This window comes from Palaemon carinicauda, chromosome 12 (assembly GCF_036898095.1).
Source record: "Palaemon carinicauda isolate YSFRI2023 chromosome 12, ASM3689809v2, whole genome shotgun sequence".
NCBI lineage: Eukaryota > Metazoa > Arthropoda > Malacostraca > Decapoda > Palaemonidae > Palaemon > Palaemon carinicauda.
This window is the reverse complement of record NC_090736.1, coordinates 150,114,280-150,139,268: the sequence shown is the minus strand read 5'-3', so window position 1 is coordinate 150,139,268 and position 24,989 is coordinate 150,114,280.

The following is a 24,989-nucleotide window of genomic DNA, read 5'->3' as shown; positions in this document are numbered from 1 at the left end:
AATGAAATATGGGGATCAAAATAAAGACCAAATGTCAGAATGAGAGAGAGAGAGAGAGAGAGAGGAGAGAGAGAGAGAGAGAGAGAAATGAAATATGGGGATCGAAATAAAGACCAAATGACAGAATAGAAAGACAGAGAGAGAGAGAGAGAGAGAGAGAGAGAGAGAGAGAGAGAGAAATGAAATATGGGGATCGAAATAACGACCAAATGACAGAATAAAAGAGAGAGAGAGAGAGAGAGAGAGAGAGAGAGAGAGAGCCTTACCTTACCTTATTGCCTTATTTTTTGTTTGGGTTCCCCCAGGTCCCTCAGTGTGAGGCACCTCGTATATCCACCAGAGAGTTGCTAATACATCTTCCGGTGTATTTTGCATCTTCCAGTCTTGGATGGTCTGGGATGCATCTTAGGTATTTATCGAGCTGCTTTTTAAACGCATCTACGCTCACTCCTGATATGTTTTCTTAGATGAGCTGGCAGCACATTAAATAGTCGCTGCATTATCGATGCTGGTGCGTAGTGGATTAATGTCCTGTGCGCCTTTCTCAGTTTTCCTGGAATGCTTTTTGGTACTATTAATCTACCTCGGCTTGCTCTTTCTGATACTTTTAAGCTCCATGATGTTTTCAGCAATTCCTTCTATTTGCTTCCATGCTTGTATTATCATGTAGCGTTCTCTTCTCCTTTCTAGACTGTATAGTTTTAAAAATTGCAGTCTTTCCCAGTAATCAAGGTCTTAACTTCTTCTATTCTAGCAGTATAGGACTTTGTACACTCTCTATTTGCGCAATATCCTTTTGGTAGTGTGGGTACCATATCACATTGCAGTACTCGAGTGTACTACGCACATAAGTTTTGTAAAGCATTATCATGTGTTCAGCTTTTCTTGTTTTAAAGTGTCTGAATAACATTCCCATTTTTGCTTTACATTTAGCCAACAGTGTTGCTATTTGGTCGTTGCATAACATATTCCTATTTAAAATTACACCAAGGTCTTTAATTGCTTCCTTGTTTGTGATTGTCTCATTATTAGGTCCCTTGTATGCATACACCATTCCTTCTCTGTTTCCATAATTTATTGATTCGAATTTATCGGAGTTAAATACCATCCTATTTATCTCCGCCCATTCATATATTTTGTTTAGATCTCTTTGTAGTGAGTTCCTATCTTCATCACAAGTAATTTCTCTACTTATTCTTGTGTCATCGGCGAAACTTCTCACTACGGAGTTTTCAACATCACAGTCTATGTCTGAGATCATAATAACAAATAGCAGTGCAGCTAATACGTACCTTGGGGCACACCAGATATTACCTGGGCTTCATCTGATTTCTCGTCATTTGCAACCACTATCTGTTTTCTGTTTTGCAGGAATTCTTTTACCCATTTTCCTATCTTTCCCACAATATTATGCTTTCTCATTTTTTTCTCCAATATGTTATGGTCTACCTTGTCAAAGGCTTTTGCAAAATCTAGATAGATCACATCTGTGTCTTTTTCATTTATCATATTATTGTATATGTTTTCATAGTGAGCTATCAGTTGGGTCTGTGTACTTTTTCCAGGTACGAAACCGTGTTGACCCATATTAAACAAATTATTTTTGACCAAATGGTTCATTATTTTCTTTTTTATTACCCTCTCATACACTTTCATATATGTGATGTTAGACTAACAGGTCTATAATTGCTTGCCTCTAGTCTTGATCCACTTTTGAAGATAGGGGTTATATAAGCTAATTTATGTTTAACATATATCTCGCTCATATCTATACTCTGTCTTAGCAGTATTGCAAGTGGCTTCGCGATAGTGTTTGCAGTTTTTTTTAACAAAATCGCTGGAACTCCATCTGGTCCGGCTGCCGATCCATTTTTAATTTCGTTTATAGCCGTGACAATATCTGCTTCATAATATCTATATCCGTTAGATATTCAACATTTTCTTCTCTCATTTCTGTTTCATTATTCTCATTCGCAATTCTTGGCGTGAACTCACTCTTATATTTTTCTGCTAATATGTTGCATATTTCCTTTTTTTCATTCGTTAGCCGTCCTTCAATTCTTAGAGGGCCTATTTCTATTCTCCTTTTATTCATCTTTTTTGCATAGGAGTAAAGTACTTTGGGGTTTCTTTTTATATTTTGAAGTGTCCTTTCTTCTAAGTCCCTTTTTTCATTTTCTTTCGACTACATAATCTTTTGTTCTGCATTTTCTATCTTACATTTTATTTCCCTCATTTTCCACACATTTTTTTTCTTTTGCAAGATTTTTCTTCCACTTTTTAATTTTCTGAAATAAGATCCTTCTGTCTCTTGGTATGCACGTCTTTTGTTATTGTTTTTTTCGGTACATATTTTTCCACAATTTTCTCCAGTATTTTGTACAGTATATCCGTATTTACCTGTATATTATCACTTATAAATACATTTTTCCATTCTTTATTCAGTTCTTCATTTATTTCTGACCATTTTATATTCTTACTGTAAAAGTTATATTTTCCATATCCTTCCCAAAGTTTTGTGCTATTATTAATTCTGTGATCACTTGCTTTGGAATTGAACTATCAATTCTATGACATTGTGGTCTGAAATTCCCGTGTTATACACTATTATTTCTTTAACATAATTCACCTCATTCACAAATACTAGATCTAGGACATTTTCCTTTCTTGTGGAATGTGGTTTATTTGTTGCATATTATTTTCTAATAGCATATCTTGAAGCTTTTCAAATTGCCTCTTATCTTCTGCGCTACTATTACTCTCTTTTTTATATGTATACATACAACCACTTTCTTCTATCCGTTCTTTCCAATCCACGAAAGGAAAGTTAAAATCTCCGGATAGGAGTATATTCCAGTCTTTATGGTTTCTACATATATCATCTATTTTTTCTATTATAGAAATGAAATATGAGGATCGAAATAGAGACCAAATGACAGAATAAAAGAGAGAGAGAGAGAGAGAGGAGAGAGAGAGAGAGAGAGAGAGAGAGAGAGTTACAAGGATTGTGGATGTCTCAATGACTTTTAGTCCATCCGCGGAGACTCCATTTGCTCTTGGGTAGAGCTATTAATTTTTAACATTTCGAGAGTTTTTATGATCTTGTCCAACTTATTCTTGACTCGTTTACCGTGTCACTGCTTACTACATCCGCTGTAGGTCTATTCCAAGTGTGTGCTATTTTGTGTGTAAAGAAATTACCACATTCCAGTTTGTATCCATCACCTCTGGATTGATTTATGCTAAGCGTGAATAGGGTTGTTGCAATCTACATTTGTTATTCCTTTAAGAATTTTTAATACCTCTATTAACTGTGTCCCCTTAATCGTCGAGTTTATAGATCAAATAAGTTCAAGCGTTCCATCCTCCGTCTATATCCAAATTGCCTTAGTGTTGAACTAGTTTGGTGGCCCTAGGTTGTACTACTTCCAGTCTATCTGTATCCATCTGAATAATTGGAGACCAGAATTGGACTCCAGTTTTTAGATGTAGTCTTACTAGTGATGTGTACACCTGTAGTACATTGTCTTTGTTTCTGTATTTGAATTATCTCTTTATGTAACCTATTAGTTTTTTGTGTTTTCTTTTCAGCTTTAATGCTTTGTTTGGTGAACTTTAAATCCTTGCTGATAATAATGCCAAGATCTTCCTCCTGGTTCACACTTTCTATTTCATTACCTAGCAGTGGGTAATCTGATTGTGGGTTACTATAACCAATGAGTATGATTTTGGATTTCCCACAGTTGAAAGGCATTTGCTATTATTTGGACCATTCTCCTAGCTTCATTAGATCTTCTCTTAAGGCTTCTACGTCCTCTGAGTTCGCATCGTTTATGATTAGTTTAGTATCGTCGGCAAATTTGGTTATTGTACTAGTTAACCCTAAATCTATGTCGTTAATGTAAATCGGAAATAGTGATGGGCCAAGGACGGATCCTTGAGGTACTCCGCTTGAAACAGCTGCCCACTCTGTGGCTTCTCCATTGATTGCAATTCTTTATTTTCTGTTTTTCAGCCAAACTTTGATCCATTCATCTTGCTCGTCAATGATGCCTAATGATCTAATTTTAACCATTAATATTTATGAGGAACTTTGTCAAAAGCCTTTTGAAAGTCAATGTATATGATGTCAATTGCCCTGCTTTTGTCATAAATGCTAAACATGTGGAAAAACTCCAACTCATGATAACATTTGTCTAAAACCATGTTGGCTGTCTATCAGAAGATTGTTTTTCTATATGTTCTACCCTTGAATCTACTAAAATTTATTAAAAAAATTAAATTTGCAAGGCACTGAAGTTAGAGAGAGAGAGAGAGAGAGAGAGAGAGAGAGAGAGAGAGAAATTGAATATGGGGATCAAAATAAAGATCAAATGACAGAGAGAGAGAGAGAGAGAGAGAGAGAGAGAGAGAGAGAGAATACTAAATATCCTAATTGCTTCTCCGTCTGCGACACCGACTTTAGCTGCCTGGGTAATGAGTCTCATTATCAGCCCGGACCAAAGATCATTAAGGGTTCTTGTTCCTTGCAGAAGACAAGGCGTGCATGCCTTCCTCTCTAATGTGTGCTGCACGTCTCTCTCTCTCTCTCTCTCTCTCTGGTGATACCTAGCTCGAGGTCCGCTGTTGGCCGCCAGAGGGCGAAGATGAAACTATCAATCACTGGTGTATTTCAAAAGCTGTGGTGAGGGAGATCAGCCTTTCTTCTTATTATGCCTATGATTAACGATGCATAGACTTAGAAGGCTTTAAGACGAAAAGAGGAAGCAATGCTTGAGAAAACAGAGATGAGAAAGCTTTGATGGATTAGGGGAATATCGCTGCTTGAAAGATTAGAAAATGAAATAAGAAGAATGGCAGGTGTAGTAAAGATTACATAGATAAGAGTGTCACGACTGAGATGGTGTAGTTGAGGATTGTTGAGGAGGGATGGTGGGGAGGGAGTTGGGAGGACTTGGAAGGTACCTGTTAGGGGAAGAAGATCGAGAGGAAAGTAGAGAATTACATGACGAGATAGGATGAAGGATGATATGGAGAGAAGAGGTTTGGTAGGAGAGGATGCCTTTGATAGAAACATTGAATATGTTGCATCAGGCAACCGACCCCTTAATGTAAGGATAACAGTGGGGAAGAAGAAGAGACATAGCGGGGTTTAGAGTTTGCGTTATACCCCGTTGCGTATGTGAATAGTTACGAGAAATGTCTTTCCTCTATAATTAGTGCAATGGTAGTCCTGTAAGTAATTGGTCCACTTGACGTTTAATCGAGGGAACATGCATGTAACTCAAGATTGGAAATGCCACGCTTAATAGCGGGTTTGGGATGAGCCCTATCAGTTTCCTAAACCATAATATATATCTAGGCCTATACGGGTCCGTTCTTTGCCATCTCAATTATTATTAATTATTATTATTATTATTATTATTATTATTATTATTATTATTATTATTATTATTATTACCTAAGGTTAAAGATGACTGGTTTCAGTTCCAATTTAAACCTGATGAGATGCGCACCAGAACGTCAGCCGGACAAGCCAGCCACCCCAATAGTGCAACAGTAACCTCCCTAGGAAATAGCTTAAACTCACAATCTCGGGCAAAGATCGATCCGCTGCCATGCAAATGCAAGGCGAAGGCGTTGCCCTTTCTTACTAGGTAATTAGGATGTCTGGAATTTATGGATATCTACCTGAAATCTTCAACACTTGTTATATTTTTCGAGGTCAGAGGTCGAAATTCTACCTTCCCAAATAGTTAGAAGCCCTGATACGTCGTAACATTTTCTTACATCGTAATTTTTTTTTCTCGTCTACAAATGAACACACTCTCTCTGGAATTAAAAAGAAAATAATAATGATAATAATAAATAACATAGTACTGCAAATAACACACACTGTTAAAAGAAACCGTAATTTTAATCAGAAATTATCCGTAAAAATATACTGTTCACAGCCATATTTTAAAAAAAAATACAGGCGACCGTAATTTTCACCCTACTTTGTTCTTATCTTTTACGAGTTGGTGACCGTAATATCACTCCTTTACGTCAATATATCCTTTTCAAAACGGTAAATGCCTGGCAACATTTATTCCAGGATTTTTACATTTTTTTTTTACGGCAAAATTTTAACAGTCTAGTACAGCATTGAAAATCCTATTTTTCATTGTTGGCCCTTTCATCCTGTCTTGCAACAACGAAAAAATCCTTACTTTACTTTAGTTTTGGGGCTGCTTTTCTGGTCCTATGCAGCAGGGGGATCCAACTCTCTACAGGACATTTCCTAATTCATTTCATATATTCCAAAGCACTCGGCATTTCCCATCGCATATTGCTCGTTTATTGTCAAATCCACCTTATCGAAGCACTTAGAGAACAAGAAAGTCTTCAGTTTCCTCTTTAAAGCCTTAATATCTTCAGTCTTTCAGATGTCTAGTGGGAGCTAATTGTATTGTCTTGGGGCATCATATCAGAAGGTAGAACCTACAGTAGACATAGATCTATATTCCAATAATTTTAAACCATCTGTAACTATTCTAGCGTCAACATAATATGTTGGTTGCACAATATGCAACAGTTCTGATAGATATTTTGGATGTCCGGTTCTGATAACTTGATGGGTTATTATACCTATTTTAAAGTAAATTCCTGCTTTAATAGACAGTCAGTCTAAATCAATTAGTGTAGGAGTTATCATCATGGTGATCAGATTTTGAAAATGGAAATAATGGACACCTAAATTGGAGAGGTAGTTTAACAGAATAGCGGAAGACACACAGTTTACTTGGAGTTTTGCACGCAATGACAGCGCCAAGTCCTTCTCAGCTGTGTCCCTATTGTCCAGGACCTTCTTCATTGATTTTTCTTTTGTTTTAAAATGTGTTCATTATAGATTTTGTTACAAATATTTGTTCATTATATATGTCAAAGCATTACAATATTGTAATCAAGCATGTTCTGCAGCTTTGAAGGATATTAGAACTAAAATTTCACTAGTATATTTTGTTCAAATATTGAAAATATTGGTAGTAGGTAGTAGGTAGTACGTTGGCCAGGGCACCAGCCGCCTGTTGAAACACTACCGCCAGAGAGTTATGGGGTCCTTTGACTGACCAGGCAGTGCTACATTGGATACTTCTCTCTGGTTACAGTTCTTTCCCTTTGCCTACATGTACACCGAATAGTCTGGCCTATTCTTCACAGATTCTCCTCTGTCCTCATGCACCTGACGACACTGAGATTACTAAACAATTCTTCTTTGTCAAGGGGTTAACTACTACACTGTACTTGTTCAGTGGCTACATTCCTCTTGGTAAGGGTAGAAGAGACTCTTTAGCTATGGTAAGCAGCTCTTCTAGGAGAAGGACACTCCAAAATCAAACCATTGTTCTCTAGTCTTGGGTAGTGCCGTAGCCTCTGTACCATGGCCTTCCACTATCTTGGGTTAGAGTCCTCTTGCTTGAGGGTACACTCAGGCACACTATTCTATTTGATTTCTCCTCCTCTTGTTTTGTTAAAGTTTTTTAGATTATATAGGAAATATTTATTTTAATGTTACTCTTCTTAAAATATTTTATTTTTCCTTCTTTCCTTTCCTCACTGGGCTATTTTCCCAGTTGGGGGGCCCTGGGTTTATAGCATTCTGCTTTTCCAACTAGGGTTGTAGCTTAGCAAGTAATAATGATAATAATAATAAAAAGGGGGCCCCAGGGAGGCTTGACGTGGGACAGATATAATAAATATGGGGCAATCCCTTAAAATACGAGACGTTTGGTCTGAACGGCCTGACAGGTCCCAACGCTAGGCTATAGATCTCAAATTCATCAATTTGTGAAAATCAAACTTTTTGTGAATGTTATGTGACTGAGCCTATCATGACAATACAGTACGTTTTGATTTGACGTTCTCAAAAAAAAAAAAAATATTTAGTATTTGTTTACAAGAGCATGCTCTCTATTTACTCCAAAATTATGCTGTTGTCCTACAGCTCTCCGTTTCTTGTACAGTAATTAGTACTTAGTAATCAGTTCCAGGTCGTTTAGCAAGGAAACCAAACTAGTTTTTTTATAACCCCTCCCCTCTTGCTCAACATACCTTGACATTTTTGCTCCTCCCCCCCCCCCTTTAAAGAGACTCATAATTATCCTAATTACTGTACAAGAAGAGGAGAGCTGCAGGACTGCATAATTTTGGAGTAAATGGAGAGCGTGCTCTTGTAACCAATTACCGATTTTTTTTTTTTTTACCCCGATCCCAAAGTAGGCCTACACCTATAACTTTACCTCGACATCAGGAAATGAATTTACAACATATTTGTCAATAAATAGTTTGTTAAGGAGATGTGCACTTTATCGGGTTAGGTTAGGTTAAGAAATTGAGTCTTAAAGACAGAAAATTTTACAAGTAGGCCTATTCAAAAATCAGTTTTGCTGATGCTGTTTTGAATGTGAAATGTGAAATTTTTCTGCTGATAAGACCTCTTCTTCCGTATTCTGTATATTATCCATCGTTTTTTATAATGTTAATATCAAAACAAACATAAAAATGAAATCCAGAACTGTACATAGCCTATACATAGCTTATACATTACTATTTACTATGTATTCTTCCAGGGCTTTTGACTTGAGGTGACGAAAAAAATCCATAAATATGAAATCAAAATTCTCAACCTTATCTCACAAGATATTCGAAATTAGAATGATTATGATAGAATTAATGATGATAAAAATTATATAAAAATCATATTACATGTGTTTCTCACTCCTATAAGAAAAGAAAAATGGGATTACTGAAGGGAAAGTCTGTAATTGATAAGCGTATGAATGATATCTAAAAGATATAAGAAATAAGAAAACATTCTTCTTAAAATTATTAAAATATCATCGTTAAATGTATGAGTGAATTAGATAGCATAAAAACCATAGCTAGAGCGTTTGAACGAAATGCCTGGAGTGAATGCGAGTCGTTCGCCAATAGCTCCCCATAAACCAGAGGAATCCGCTTACCTTATGCATTTTAGCGGGAAATATCTGACGTCTCATTGGCTGATATTTTCTTAGCTCTGGTTGGCGGTTGTATGTGACGTCATGCATTCGTATTTTTATGAATGAATTTAGCGGGGTAGTAATGAAAAAGCTATACTAATTTCAAAATAAATCGTGAGTTAAAAATTACAGTATTCGTGGAAATAAACTTAAAACGGTTATTAATCAATTAATAAATAGATAATGGATCTTGTTGAATGGCATAAGGTAAACGGAATATGTCATATTCGAAGGAATGCTTGCCTGTATTCTGGCTACGATGTTAGATGTGCGTGTGTTTGTCTGTGAAACTGTAGTAAGCGAAGGCAACCACCAATCACAGTTGAGGAAGTTATAGCCAATCAGAGGACTGGAATTTGCCGCTGAGAGAGCGTTCCGAGAATTTACTTATGCTTATGAGTTGCTGTTTGAGATACTTACCCAGATTTCTATAAAAACGTATTTAAACTCTCTAGCTATGGGGGACGGAGCAGATTCTTTTTATTTTGTTTTCATTTTCATGTGAGTTAGGGATCTATTTTTTATCAAAATCTATAGAAACAGCTCCTTTTAGGATTTTTTATAACACTATTTTATCAGCAGGATAATTTTTGGTAAATAAATGATCTATATTGATAAGTGTCTGACGTCATTATGGGTAGGATGAAATTTGCAGCTGGTCTCTGTGACGATTAATCTCTTTGCTTGGTTTGAGTGAGGTATTGAATATCACATGATAGCTACATAAAAACAAACAAATAGTATTATCAGTCTACTAATTCAATAGGTAACTGATCTTGTTCAAATGCGTAAGCTAAATAATTATGTCATTTATGAAGGAATAATTAAGCGAGTTCTGATTACGGCGTTAGACGTGTGTGTGTGTGTGTGTGTGTGTGTGTGTGTGTGTGTGTGTGAATTTGTAAACAAGGGTAGCGACCAATCACAGCTGAGAAGATACAGCCAATCAAAGGACTGGAATATCCCGACTAAATAGAGTTCCGAACTTCTGGGGATTTATGAGTTGCTGTTCGAAAAAACCTATAGTTATGGGGGAGGGACCTGAAGATTTTTTTTTGTTTTTAAGGAAATTCATGATATATTTTCTTCTAAATATATAAAATCAGTCCCTTATAAGATGTTTTAATAACATATTTTCTCAGAGGTGTACATTATAATTACTAAATAATTATTTTATTTAAAAAAAAATATGTCTTTGTGACGTCATAAGGAGTAGGATGAACTTTGGAGCTTGTCTAAATGAATGAGTAATTCTGTTTGCTGGTTTGGGTGAGATATTAAGTAAAACGTGGCTTATATTCGATATTCAAATAACTATTATAGTTTATTGACTGTATAGTGAATGAACTACAGTACATGACTGGAATTCGTATTTTGTTACCTTACAAGTATAATGTAAATTATTCGAAATAATAGCTGTTTTGATTACTGTGTTAGATTAGGCCTACATATGTTTGTGAAGCTATAGTGAACAAGAATAACAACCAATCACAGCTGAGGAAGTTATAGCCAATCAGATGACTGGAATGGTTCCGAGCACTTACTTTTGTATTCGAAAAACTAACCACAGTTTCTATAAAATTATTAACGCTCTAACTACTTAGTACGGAGCTTAAGATATGTCGAAGGGAAATATGTTTTCTTTAAATGTATATAGAGGCAGTCCATTATAAGATGTTTTATAACATATTCTATCAGAGGAATACATTCGGATTAGCAAATCATTATTCTTATTTAGAAAACGTCTACGGGATGTCATAAGGTGTAGGATAAACTGTAGACCTACAGTTTGTCTAAATAATTGATTAATTCTATTTGTTGGTTTGAGTGAGATATTAAAACGTGGTTATTATTATTATTATTATTATTATTATTATTATTATTATTATTATTATTATTATTATTATTATTATTTAAGCTACAACCCTAGTTGGAAAAGCAAGATGCTATGAGCCCAAGGGCTCCAACCGGGAAAAAATAGCTCAGTGGGGAAAGGAAATAAGGAAATAAATAAACTACAAGAGAAATAATGAACAATCAAAATAACATATTTTAAAAACAGAAACAAATATGCTATAAAAAGAGACTTACGTCAGCCTATTCAACAAGAAAACAGTCGTTGCAAGTTTGAACTCTTGAAGTTCCACCGATTCAGCTACCTGATTATGAAGATCATTCCACAACTTGGTCACAGCTGGAATAAAACTTCTAGAATAGTGTTTAGTATTGAGCCTCATGATTGAGGCCTGACTATCAGAATTAACTGCATACCTTGTATTACGAACAGGATTGTAGGCCTATTGTCTTGGAAGATTTGAGTGCAAAGGATGATCAGAATTATGAAAATCTTATGCAACATACATAATGAACTAATGGAGCGACGATAGCTGAGATTGATAACTAGATCAAGAATTTAATAGACCTTAAATTTCTGTCCAACAAATTAAGATGAGATTCAGTAGCTGAAACCAGACAGGAGAACAATACTCGAAATAAGGTAGAATGAAAGAATTAAAACACTTCCTCTGAATAGATTGATTACCAAAAATCGTAAGAGAATCATAAAGAGTAATAAAAAAAAATAGTGCTGAGATCAGAGTGTTGAGGAGCCACTGTCCTCGACCTATTAACAATCATTATATATTATTATTATATCGAGATTAAATAGTGAAGGGACTGCATGCAAGACTGTAATTCCTATTTTGTTGCATTTCAAACATAATGTAATTATTCAAAGGAATATTAGAATGTTTTAGGCCGATCCATTCTCGGGATGGGAGTTGGGACACCTTTTTATCATTCTTGCTCTTCTGTTTACTATGTTTTGTAATTTCTCAAGTTGCACATTCTTTGTAACACAAGTTTTGTATCCATTCTCTATAGGTAATTACTTTCAAAAGATTTCATTATCTATATTTTCACACTTCGATTAAAGCAGAGGTCATGGCAAAAACAGTCTGGTCACCGTGCTCAGCCTGTCGAGTGTTGAGTAGCTGACACTCGAGACGGCCTTGAGCTGACACACTCAAGGTGCTACCTCTAGCCAGGGTTGCAAAGTTTTCTAAATGAGAAAAGGCCAACTTCTAATCAACTGCTGCTCTAAAAGGCCAACCCATTATTAGTGAAAGGCCAGAAATATCGTATTTAAGGCCCAACTTTTTCACGATATTACTAAACGCCAGCCAGTTTCAAAAAGGCCAAATTTGAGGATTTTTTTTGGCCCGAAAAAGGCCAACCTGGCAACTCTGCGCTCTAGCTCGCATGGTTCAAGTAGATAGAATTTGATCAAACCGATATAATTCTCTGCAAAAACGGTGAGCTACCATTAACAGATTACGAAGAAGTTAACAACCACAGTATTTATAGCTAACAATCGCTGAAATTAGTAAGTAATCGACCAGTAGGCATTATTGAAAAAATACTACCACCTTTAGAAACAGATACAGTACAAACCCATAGGCACCCCACGTTCTCAGAAATTCAAATCGTTTGGCTTATTTTCGTTATTTTTATTTTTATGGCGCTGACTTTTCCGTTCGCTTAGAGTTCATTTCCTGGCCCCTCTTCAATCAACTCTTTATGTTTTCTCGGTCTTACCATTCCAGGATGGTGGGTGAGATTCCAGGAATGGAAAATGGAAAAATCATTCGGTTCACCGAAGTGTTTCGATACAGCGAAACCGTATCGTATGGCTCGCAGAGATGTTTCGAAACAGTGAAGCAAACAGTTCTGGAAACTCTGAGGCAGAGTTGCCAGTTTGGCCTTTTTCAGGCCAAAAAAAAATTGGTCTGTTTAAAAATAATTATTTGGCCTAGAGTAATATGAAAAAAGGCGGGCCTTAAATACTATATATTTGGCCTTTTTCTACTAATGGGTTGGCCCTTTAAAGCTTCTGTTGATTAGAAGTTGGCCTTTTCTTGTTTAGAAAATCTGGCAACCCTGCTCTGAGGTCGACCGGCTCAATTTATTTACGGAAGTGAATAAATCCTGAAGTAAAGATTTCGAGTGGACGGCCGGAAGTTTCATCTTTGGCTTGGTTGTCTTATTTCCTACGCTCATTTTTATTACGCTTCTCTTCCTCTCTCTCTCTCTCTCTCTCTCTCTCTCTCTCTCTCTCTCTCTCTCTCTCTCTCTCTCTCTCTCTCTCTCTCTTCTTTTTTCTTTTTAAAGTACCCAAGTTAGGGCTGAAGTAGTTTTCCGCTTAACTATCTGACAAATTTGATAAAATTAAATGTCAATTTTCAGCAGAAAACCATCTCTTATCATGTGTCTTTATATATATATATATATATATATATATATATATATATATATATATATATATATATATATATATATATATATATATATATATATATATATATATGTGTGTGTGTGTGGAATTCAATCTATCTGGGGAATAACCTATTTTAACGGGAATTGTATATTGATATGTGCATTAACCAGGGCGGGGGGAGCCTATTTCGCAAGTCCACTGCTTAACTCTATATCAATTCAGACACACAGGTTCGAATCCTAGTCAGGGAGGTGCACTTTTGAATAGTATTAGTTCCCTTTGCATATGTTACTCCCAAGGTGGAGTGAATTTGATTGTAAGAAATATTTGCCCCATAATACACTGAAGATAGAAATCCCATACGTATGTGGCATGATTATCAGAGCCGGGTGTGACGGTCTGAACGATCCCCTGGTCTCAGAATTCTCCTTGACATTGTATAATGGTTCTTTTCCGCCATTAGCTCGCTTCGCTCGCATGAAAATAAAACATCAAGCTCGTATGTACTGGCAAGCGGTAATGTTGAGCTGCGCACGCTAACATTACAGGAAAATAAAACATCAACCTCGTATGCACTAACAAACAGTAATGTTCGCGCATGCGCAGATTATCAAGGAGAATTCTGAGACCGTCACACCGGACGTCCTAAGTATCTAAGAGAATTTCTACACATTCCGTGCAGCCAACAAATCGTGTCGACACGAGAGTAATTACAGATGTTTTCAAGGTATTGGAGCCAAGATATGGCTCTACTGTTGGTTCAAGAGCTTTCAAATATGCGTCCCCAAGACAGTATAATAGGCTCCCACTAGGCATACAAAGTACTGTAGATATTAAGACATTCAATATCATACTAAAGATTAGTTTTCTTTAAGTGTTTCGATAATGTGAATTTGAGTTTTAAAACGAAAAAGGTGTGTGATACACTAAATACCTAAGAATATATACGACAAACAAATATAGTTTGTAGGGCACAGGGCTTCTATGTGTGATAAAACTAGGAACACGGCCCTTAAGTATATTAGTACACTTACACGTATATATATGTATGTTTATGTGTATATATTAGCTAAATTGCCCTATATTGTTTTTCACGGTGGTTTCGCTTTACAGGAAAATTTATTAAAATTGTGATGGTAATCGTGGTTGGTAAGAAAAATCAATAATTATTCAAGCACAATTGCCATATTATTATTATTATTATTATTATTATTATTATTATTATTATTATTATTATTATTATTATTATTATTATCATTGCTTGCTAAGCTACAATCCTAGTTGGAAAAGCAGGATGTTAAAACCCGAGGGCTCCAACAGGGAAAACAGTGAGGAGAGGAAATAAGGAAACTACAAGAGAAGTAAATAACCATTAAAATAAAATATTTTAAGAACAGTATCAACATTAAAATAAATTTATCATATATAAACTATAAAAGAAAACTTTAAAAATAAAAAATGGGAATTTCCGTGATCTGTGTGTTTCAAAGCATCGGGAACATAGATAGTTTATTACATAAAAGTGTAACACTTTCCAATTAATTTTAGAAGTCACTATTAACAAATTGATAAATAGTCCCTGCATTCAGGGATATGTCCTTACAGATTAAAGTTGGCAATAGTATAAGACAAGTTGGCAAAACTGGTACTGACAATTGGTTTAATTCATGACGTCACAGTGACGTCACTGTAATGGTGTCTCTGAGAACTTTGTCAATTTTTGGTCTTTGGCAGTTGCCATCACCAAGAGTCATACAAATCGTTATCACCACACACGGATTGAGCATGTAATTTATGTTTTTATTAGTATTATGGAAGTATATTGAAAATAAAATTAGTTACCATGTGTCAATGGGAGACGAAGTTCGTTTTGAATGGAGAGCCAGTGAAGTTTACCCTCGCCATGTTCTTATGATTTACTGTAATGCTCTCTAAGCACCACAGTGAGTAGATTGGTAATGATCAATGGTTGATGTTGGTGATACCCTATCCCAGGAAATTCTTTTATGTTATAAATTGAGAACTTACGGAAGGTTATAGAAAGTTATTGTGTGGGTTTAGTATGTGGCCTACCTTGTTTATTCTGGTTTAGTATGTGGCCTACCTTGTTTGTTAGGTTAGGTTAGGCCAGGCCACATACTAAAACAGAATTTCGTTGGCCATATTTGAAAAGTAGGCCACATACTAAACCGGGTCTGCTATGTAAATATTGCCTATTGCCATGATCACTACCCTAGGTTAGTTATTAGTTAGCTTCGTAGGCATCCGGTTACCACATATTACCTCTTGGTGGTGGTACTTTACATTGTTTTTAAGGGCTGCTTTTCTGGTCCTATATTGTAGGGGAATCCTACTATTTACAGGCTGTTACGCACTTCATTATATCATGTGCATTCCAATGCATTTAGCTTTTCAGACTGCACAGGACCCTTATAGGTATCATTATTGTGAAATACCGGGTAAATTTTACTTATATCAAAATTGGGTTATATATTGAAAGACTCCGGTTTTTTCCGAAATTGACCTTTATTCCCCTCGCAAATAAATAGTTAGATATACCCTAGTGTATCCTACGGTAATGTTGACACCGAGTGGGAACCAGGGGTTTTCGGTTATTGATCTAGTGATTGAATATGCTCGAAGACATAATTCAATTTTTAAGGAAAAGTGTTGCGAGAGCTGTGGAGCTATTTGTAGGATCGACTGCAACAGGAAAGCCTATTTTGACAAAAGAACAAGAGGGAGATACAATCTATTTTGAAATTTGGCGTTAATAGAGAAATACACGGGACAAAATTTACTAATACAACACATCTGTAAAGATTGCCAAGACAAAAAAAATACGTAGTTGATAATCATAAGGTAAGGAATTATTTGTGATTTACTTTATCATAACCTAAGGATTTATTTGTGATTTACTTTTATTTTGTGACCTGGGAAGGGGTTAGAGGGGCTTGCCCCCCCAACTAGGGTTTGTGACCTGGGAACTACTAGGTTAGGTTAGGGGGTTTTGTTAGGTTCTGTACCCTTCTACAAATCTCAATAGTGTTAAATAATCAATCATGTTCTGTGATCTGGAAAGGGGGGTCCGGGATGCTTGACCCCTAGCTAGGGGTTGTGACCTGGGAACCACTAGATAGGTTAGGTGGATTTGTTAGGTTCTGTACCCTTTTATAAATCTCAAAAGTGTTAGATAATCCCATTTTGTCGTGTTCGCACATCCGTAATCCCGGGTTCCCACCTTTGTCCTACTGGAAGGGGAGGGGGAGTTGCCCATAACTGTAGAATGGCTTATTTACAGTGGAAATAAAGGTTAAATTTGTTGAAAGCACATCATTTACTGGAGGATAAGTTTTTTTTTTTTTTCCTTAGAAATGTTGTCCCTTGTTTTCCTATGAATTTACCCTCTTTTATTTTAGGTTAGATTAACGAATGAAAAGTATATACAATATTACCACTTTCTTACAATCCTATTCTCTATGGAAAATAGGGTTGTCCATGTGTTAAGTTTTGTAGGTAATTATGATAATGTAATATTTAGCCAAACAGGAATTTGTTATATGAGGTGAATGACTGCTAGCTTTAATTGGCATTGTTTCCCTATATGATTAATGGGTGCTTTGGTGTTACATCTTGTGATTGGTGAACTAGAATGTTAACTTTGTCGAAGTCCATTGTTTACTTCTGGAAGATTGATGGTAGGTTTTGTGCATGAGTTGTTCACGATTGCTTCAAGTTTTTGTATGACGTTCATTAGCTGATCTTTTGAACTATTAACCGTCTGGTGATCCAATGATGTGTGAAAATATTTATTGCTGTAAATGATTTAATGGCGTGAATTGCTGCATAGTACGTAACTTAGTTTCGGTGGAAATTTGGCGTAAATACGCCCGTCCCTAAGGAAAACGAAACTCACACCCCCTAGTGGGCAGATGGTTGAGGGGTGTGTGGAGCCTAAAAGAGAATAGGTAGTAGCAGAGCATGTGTGGCAGACGTATGCTGATTTCCAATGCGACCTATTTTTTCTATTTACGCTCATAGAAAAAATTTTTCGAGGGACGTTTGTGCGTATGTAAATAACTGTAGTATACATGCCTCACACATGATTAGAAAGATAATTCTTTGTACTTTTATATGGTATATAAAACAAAATAAAAGCATTAATGCTTCTATACATAAAATCTTATCGTAAAAACGCCTACAAAAAAATTGCATAACTTTATCTAACATTAAATTGCTTGTTATCTAACAGTAAAAATCTCAATATTTTTCCAACAATACAAACAATTTTTATTTATTCATTTTATTGTAAATTTAATAGGCTTTACAGTGATGTCTCTAGTTTTTTCTTATCTTTACAGTATTTGTTTTGTCGTAACAATGAAAAGGTTCACATAAGTAGGTTGGAAAATTTGAAATTTTCCCTCCGAAATAAAGAAGCTATTTTTTTATTCATTTACACATCACTTACTAATGCATTTATTGAAAAGAGGTTGCATCTACATGAAAGGTATACAATTCTACACAATTTGTGTATAGTATTATAAAAAATACTCAATCATTATTATTGAATTTTTCATGAATTTCTTCATAGATATTTTATTTGTTCCGTAACTGACATACAAACCACGTTATTTAATAGGGGTTATTACTTTCGGCGTAGCTGAAATGGCGAGCCATTAGAATTTTAACGAGGGTTTACTACCCCACCGCTAGTTAGGGGGGTTAGGGAGGGTAGCTTGCTACCCCCCCCCCTCACACACACCTGTGCTTGAGCTCACTTTTCTCTCGGCTCGGGTGGTAGTCGGACGTGTCCGCTCTCACCCTCGCCTCTCTGACAGCCATTAATGTCTTTTTGCTTTCTCTTCTACAGGTTTGAGTGTGAAGTTGGCCTCTGCGAACATGCACAAATGTCCTGGATTACCCGACCGCCCTTGTGGTACATTTATGTCGGCGGTCAAGACGGACCCTCACACCCTTTGTCCTTACTGTAGGGGCCAACGGTGTGATAGTAGTAATAAGTGTGGTGAGTGTAGGGAGTGGTCTACCTCCCAGTGGGAGAGGTTTTCTCGGCGATGGAAGAAGAAGTCCAGGCGGGATATTTCTCCTTCGAAGATTTCTTTGAAAGGAGAAAATCCCAAGGACTCTTCTTCCGTAGCCCAAACCACCTCTGAAGCTCCCACTCGATTGGTTTGTTTCGAGAGACGGTCGAGTGGTAGCGTAGACCGTGGTTCTGTTTCCCGATCTCGGGGTTCAAGAGATGGCGTTGCCTCCCCTAGCGAGGCAGCTCCACCTCTTCCCCCGGGGGAGGATTTAAATGTTAATGTAACTGATTTATTCCAGCTTTGGTCTTCCTAGGGGCTCGAGGGTTCGCCCTCCAAAGAAGCCTTGATTGACATCATCCGGTTGGGTGCCGCTGTCAAGCAATTGCCGAGTTTGGCAGAGATTGATCATCTGTGTATTGTCGACGTTGTGGTGTCAGAGGTATCCAATGCAGTATCTCTTAATACCTTTGCAACTTCTCAACCCGCAGTAGCTGAAGGCTTAATTTCTCCCGTTCCTGCTCAACCTACGAGGGAGAAACTAAGTCCAACAGTCTCTCCTGCCGGTGATTCTTCCCCTCGGGGGAGTTCACTCACGGAGACTCCTCTTCGGAGAACTGCTGAAGGTCAGCTTGCTGACCCAACGGCCCCCAGAGGGCGTATACGTCGTAAGGCTCGCCTTCCTCTTTGCCGGAGAGGCCTTCCTTCACCTTATAAGTCGGTGAGGAGGCACCTCTTCGCTTCACCATCGTTGTTGCAGTCCACCGCAGAGGAGCCTCGTCATCGATGTCCGACTGTTCCTGCTACGACCCTAGACCTCTCTGCGGATCGTTCGCGATCCCCTTCGGTGGAAGGTCGTCCTTACAAAGGGCACGCTGACCTTCCACCCGACAGACCTGCTGACCTGCCGTCGCCGTTCCTGGCAGCTGATGCGCTTTATGCGCCAACCAAACCTGTTTTTTAAAAACAGGCACCGGTCCATTCGGGGCAACAAGGGCGTACGCGCCAATTAGCGCACACGTCCCTTACGCGCCATGCCAAGCATGCGCGCCAACGTTCTGACCTCATTGAGGTTTCGGAGATAGCGCATCAGCGCTCACCTGCTGCTGCTGTTCCTGATATAGCGCTCTAGCGCTCACCTGCGCGCCAACGCCCACCTGTTGCTGATGCTCCTGATAAAGCGCGCCCACCTGCTGCTGATGTTCCTGATAAAGCGCGCCAGTGCTCATCTGCGCGCCAGTGCTCATCTGCGCGCCAGCGCTCACCTGCGCACCAGCGCTCGCCAGCGCGCCACTGCGCGCCTTCAACCTACTGCGTGCCAGCACTCTCCAACGCGCCAGCGCTCTCCGCGCCAACTATCTCCTGCGCGCCCACGATCTTCGGATCTGGGTGCGGTAGGGAAGTTATGGACTTCCCCTACTCGCCAGCACTCGCCAACGTGCTGTCTGCTTTCGCCTGCGCGCCATCCCTCGCCAGCGCGCAATCGCTCGCATTCACCTACACACACCCACGAGGATGCGCGCCCACGCCCATCTCCCACAGCAGCTACACATTGCCAGCCTGATGTGCGCCCGCAAGAGGCGCGCCAACGAGCGCAGGTTCCGGCTGCGCGCAAGGGATATCCTGCGCGCGCGCGCCTGACGACATCTTGTGGGGTGTACGATCTCTCGCCCACACGGGCTCTTCATCCTGATCCTGCGCGCGAACATTCACCCTCGCGCGCGAGCACGCAATCAGCTTCCTGCGCACTCTCCGATGTCTCCTGCGCACGCTGCTACGCGCCATCGCTCGCCCGTGCGCGCCCTCGCAATCGCCCTCGCACGCGCCCTTGCAATCGCCCTCGCGCGCGCCCTTGCAATCGCCCTCGCTCGCGCCCTTGGAATCGTCCTCGCGCGCGCCCTTGCAATTGCCCTCGCGCGCCCCCTCGCAATCGCCCTCGCGCGCTCCCTCGCAATCGCCCTCGCGCGCTCCCTCGCAATCGCCCTCGCGCGCCCCCTCGCAATCGCCCTCGCGCGCCCCCTCGCAATCGCCCTCGCGCGCCCCCTCGCAATCGCCCTCGCGCGCGCATCAGCAGTCTCCCGCGCGCGACCCCGGGTATTCCAAATCGCGCGAGCGCCACCCCAGCGCGATCGTCAATATCCTCCCACGCGTGAGGCTGCAGGACAACACGCGGCAAGGTCACCATCTCCCCCCCCCCCCCGGTAGGGGGGAAGGTTCCAGAAAGGTCCAGGGACATTTCTTCTTTGTCTTCTTTTTATTTTCAGTCAAACCCCCATATGGTTATTTTCAGTCAAACCCCCATATGGAAACTCCTCCCAGGGATCGGTCGATCCCTGTCCCTCCAGAGGGAGTGTCTGATATCACAGCCATTACCCAGCAGCCTTGGTTTGGGGCAGTGATCAGAGCGGTCACGCAGGCTTTCAAGCCTGTTCTCTCTGAATTGGGCCACAAATCCTTGGCTGCATCTACTCCCCTGAAGAGAAAAAGAGGAGTTTTGGACGCGGTGACTTCTCCGAGGACTAAGCTGTCTCCTCGTAAGCCTTCGAGGCAGGCCCCCTCCCTCCCATACTTTATTTCCCTCCCCTTTGGACGAGGATTACCCGTCCTCAGGGGAGTCACGTGAGGTGAGACGTTCCCCCATCGCACCAATGAGGGAAACCCCACCTCGCGCTGAAAAGTCTTCTCGGGTAGGGGCGGAGAAGAGCCTACCTCCGTCGTTGTTGGAGTCCTGCATCCCTCCCAGAAGGGAGTCAAAGGACTCCAAGACAGTACCGAAGTCCTCGTCAAGACTTAGAATGGAGCCAGCCAGTCACTCGGAGAACGTCCGTGAGTCTCCCCAAGAAGAGCCTTTGGGGACAGGAGACTTTGCTGCTAGTCCATCCGGAGGAGAGCTGCAGGAGTCAGAACATGCATTTTGGCAGGTTCTGACCCTTATGAGGACTCTCAATGGGTTTGCTGACCCAGAGGTTCCTCCTCGAGAGGGCAAAGACATGGTCTTGGACCGAGTATTTGGGACTCAAAAACCCTTTAAGGCCAGTGCGGCTTTGCCCTGGTCTCAGGGGGTTAAGAGTACCAGGGACAAGATCACAGTCCAGCTCTCTGAGCTAGCCTCCTCCTGCCGATCCAGTGCTGGCAACAAGATTCTCCCACCTCCTCGTGGGCAGCAGAGGAGGTACTTCGAGATCGTAGAGGAGCCTTGTTTAGCTCTTCCCCTTCACCATTCTTTGGAAGAGCTTACTAGGGGAGTCCCTCTTGAGAGACACTCCAACCGGCAGGTCTCATTCTCGGCGACTGAGATCCTTAATCAGGAGAAGGTTGCGAAGTGTGCCATGCAGGCCACTTCATGGCTGGATATCTGGTTAGGGACCTTAGGTATCCTGATACGTTCGGAGGATTTATCCAAAGAACGTACCAGGAAAGCTATGGAGACCTTTCTACTCTCAGGCACTCGCACGATCGAGTTTCTGGCCCACCAAGTCTCGAACTTGTGGGCAAACACCATCCTGAAATGACGGGATGCGGTGTCTGAGAGGTTCCATCAGAAGGTCCCTAGCACCGAGACAAGCAGGCTCAGACATTTTTCCGTGATGGAAACGAACCTGTTTGAGCCTAAGGACGTGGAGCATGCTGCTGAGAGATGGAGGAAGTCCCACCAAGACTCCCTCCTACATAGGGCTTTGACATCCAAGCCCTATAAGCCTCCAGCAGCCCCGTCCTACCAAGACCATGAAACCGACAACGGCAGCGAAGACAGTGGTGTCTAAGCACGGAAGGGAAAAATCCTAGAGGGAGCAGCCGAGGCCGCAAATGCTAGGATTGGCAGTCCCCCTGCATGTCCACCAGTGGGGGGGATGCCTTCAAAGTTGCACAGACAGGTGGCAGCAACTCGGGGATGATTCCTGGACGATTTCCGTAATCAGTCAGGGATATCGCGTCCCGTTCACAACATCTCTACCTCCCCTGATGACGAATCCAGTGTCATTGAGCTCCCTTGCCATGGGATCAGCAAGGGGGCAGAAGTCCAGACCATGTTGAAGAAGGGCGCTCTCCAGGAGGTCCTCAACGGGTCCCCAGGCTTCTTCAGTCGACTCTTTCTTGTAAAGAAGGCGTCTGGAGGCTGGAGACCAGGCATCGACCTCTCAGCTCTGAACAAGTTGTCAAGCAAACTCCGTTCAGCATGGAGACCACAGACACGGTCAGACTTGCAGTGAGACTGCAAGACTTCATGTGTACACTGGATCTGAAGGACGCGTACTTCCAGATCCCAGTCCATCCATCTTCAAGGAAGTACAGTACTTAAGATTCAGCCTAGACAACAAGGAGTACCAGTTCAAGGTGCTGTGTTTCGGTCTCTCCACAGCACCACAGGTTTTCACCAGTGTGTTCACCCTAATATCGTCGTGGGCACACAAGATCGGCATCCGTCTCCTCCTTTATCTGGACGACTGGCTAATCCTAGCAGACTCGGAGTCATCCCTTCTTCAACACCGAGACAAACTTCTGGGACTTTACCAGGATCTGGGGATCATGGTAAATCTTGAGAAGTCCTCTCTGCTTCCCACTCAAAGACTGGTATATCTAGGTATGATTATAGACACCAATCTCCACAAAGCCTTCCCATCATACGACAGGATAGCAAGGCTGAGGAAGGTCGCAAGCCCTTTTCTCAGACGAAAAGAGCTTCCAGCCTAATCGTGGTTACGTCTCCTCGGTCACCTCTCATCTTTGGCTCGTCTAGTTCCCAACGGTCGCCTCGGAATGAGATCCCTCCAGTGGCGACTCAAGTCCCGGTGGAATCAAGGTTGCGATTCCCAGGACGTCATGATCCCTATGGGACCTGCGCAACGGACAGACCTCCAGTGGTGGGTGACAGACGAGAACCTACGAAGAGGAGTGGATCTTCTCGTCCTCCCCCCGGTTTTGATGCTGTTTTTGGATGCCTCAAAGAAAGGGTGGGGAGCCCATGCTCTATCCCACAGGACCTCAGGCCTGTGGTCAGAATCAGAAAAGGGCCTCCATATAAATCTTTTAGAGATGAAGGCCGTTTCTTGGCCCTTCAACAGTTCCAACAATACCTGGCGGGTCACTCTGTGGTGGTGATGAGCGACAACACCACAGTAGTGGCTTACATCAACAAGCAATGAGGTACCTTTTCGAAGCAGCTATCCCATCTTGCAGTAGAGATATTGAGATGGACCGAAGTCCACTCGATTCCACTATCGGCATGTTTCATTCCAGGCAAGAGGAATGTGCTCGCTGATATTCTGAGCAGAGCGTCTTAGATAGTGAGTACCGAGTGGTCTTTGGATCATCTAGTAGCCAACAAAGTCCTAACTTTGTGGGGTTCCCCGACTGTGGATCTGTTCGCGACAGCGTTAAACTTCAAGCTTCCACTATACTGCTCCCCAGTCCCGGATCCCAAGGCGCTCTGGCAAGATGCCTTCCAACAACGGTGGGACAACATCGACGTGTACGCCTTTCCCCCATTCTGTCTGATGAGGAGGGTGCTCAACAAGACCAGAATATCGGTCAATCTTTCAATGATCCTCATAGCTCCGCTATGGCATCACACGGAATGGTTTCCGGACCTTCTGCAACTCCTAACGGAACTTCCGAGAGAACTCCCTCCACGACACGATCTACGTAGACAACCACATGCCAACATCTTCCACAAAGCCGTAGCTTCGCTACGACTTCACGCTTGGAGACTATCCAGCATCTCCTCTCTGAGAGAGGATTTTCGCAACAAGTTGCGATTAGGATGTCTGGACATCTGCGAAAATCATCCGCATCTGTCTACCAGGCAAAGTGGAAAGTCTTCTGTGGTTGGTGTCGTGGAAGGGGTATCTCTCCACTCGATGCCAATATTCCAACAATAGCCGAGTTCCTCGTGTATTTGCGGGAAGAAATGCACCTTTCAGTCTCGGCGGTGAAAAGCTATCGCTCAGCCGTAAGTCTAGCCTTCAGGCTCAAAGGAATTGACATTTCTTCCTCGCTGGAACTTTCCCTGCTCATACGAAGTTATGAACTTACTTGCCCTCAGTCGGAAGTGAGACCTCCTCTATGGAACGTGGTTCGAGTTCTCAGGTGTATTAAGAGATCTCCCTATGAACCATTACGCCAGGCTTCAGATCGCCACCTAACTTGGAAGACGGTGTTCCTACTAGCTTTGGCATTGGCCAAGCGAGTCAGTGAACTTCATGGGACATCGCCTATTCAAGGGGATGGGGGGAGGTAACGTTCAAATTCGGCCCTGAGTTTATTGCTAAGACTCAGAATCCGGGGATGCCGGACCCTCGGTTCGACTCCTTCCAGATTTCAAGTCTTCGTTCTGTAACAGATGACCCAGACCATCTCCTACTGTGCCCAGCAAGGAGTCTGAGGCTATATTTCAAAAGAACAGCGGCAGTCCGTCCTCGGGTGCAAGCATTGTTTGTTAGCACTGGGAGGACTAAGAGGAGGGTCACCAAGAACACCATCTCGGCATGGATTCGCAGGGTGATCCATCTGTCCCTGAATCCAGACCCTCCTCCGTCACGTCGCCCTAGAGCACATGATGTCAGGGGCGTAGCTACGTCCCTGGCCTTTAAGAAGAATTTCTCAGTGACGCAGTTTCTTCAGGCTGGG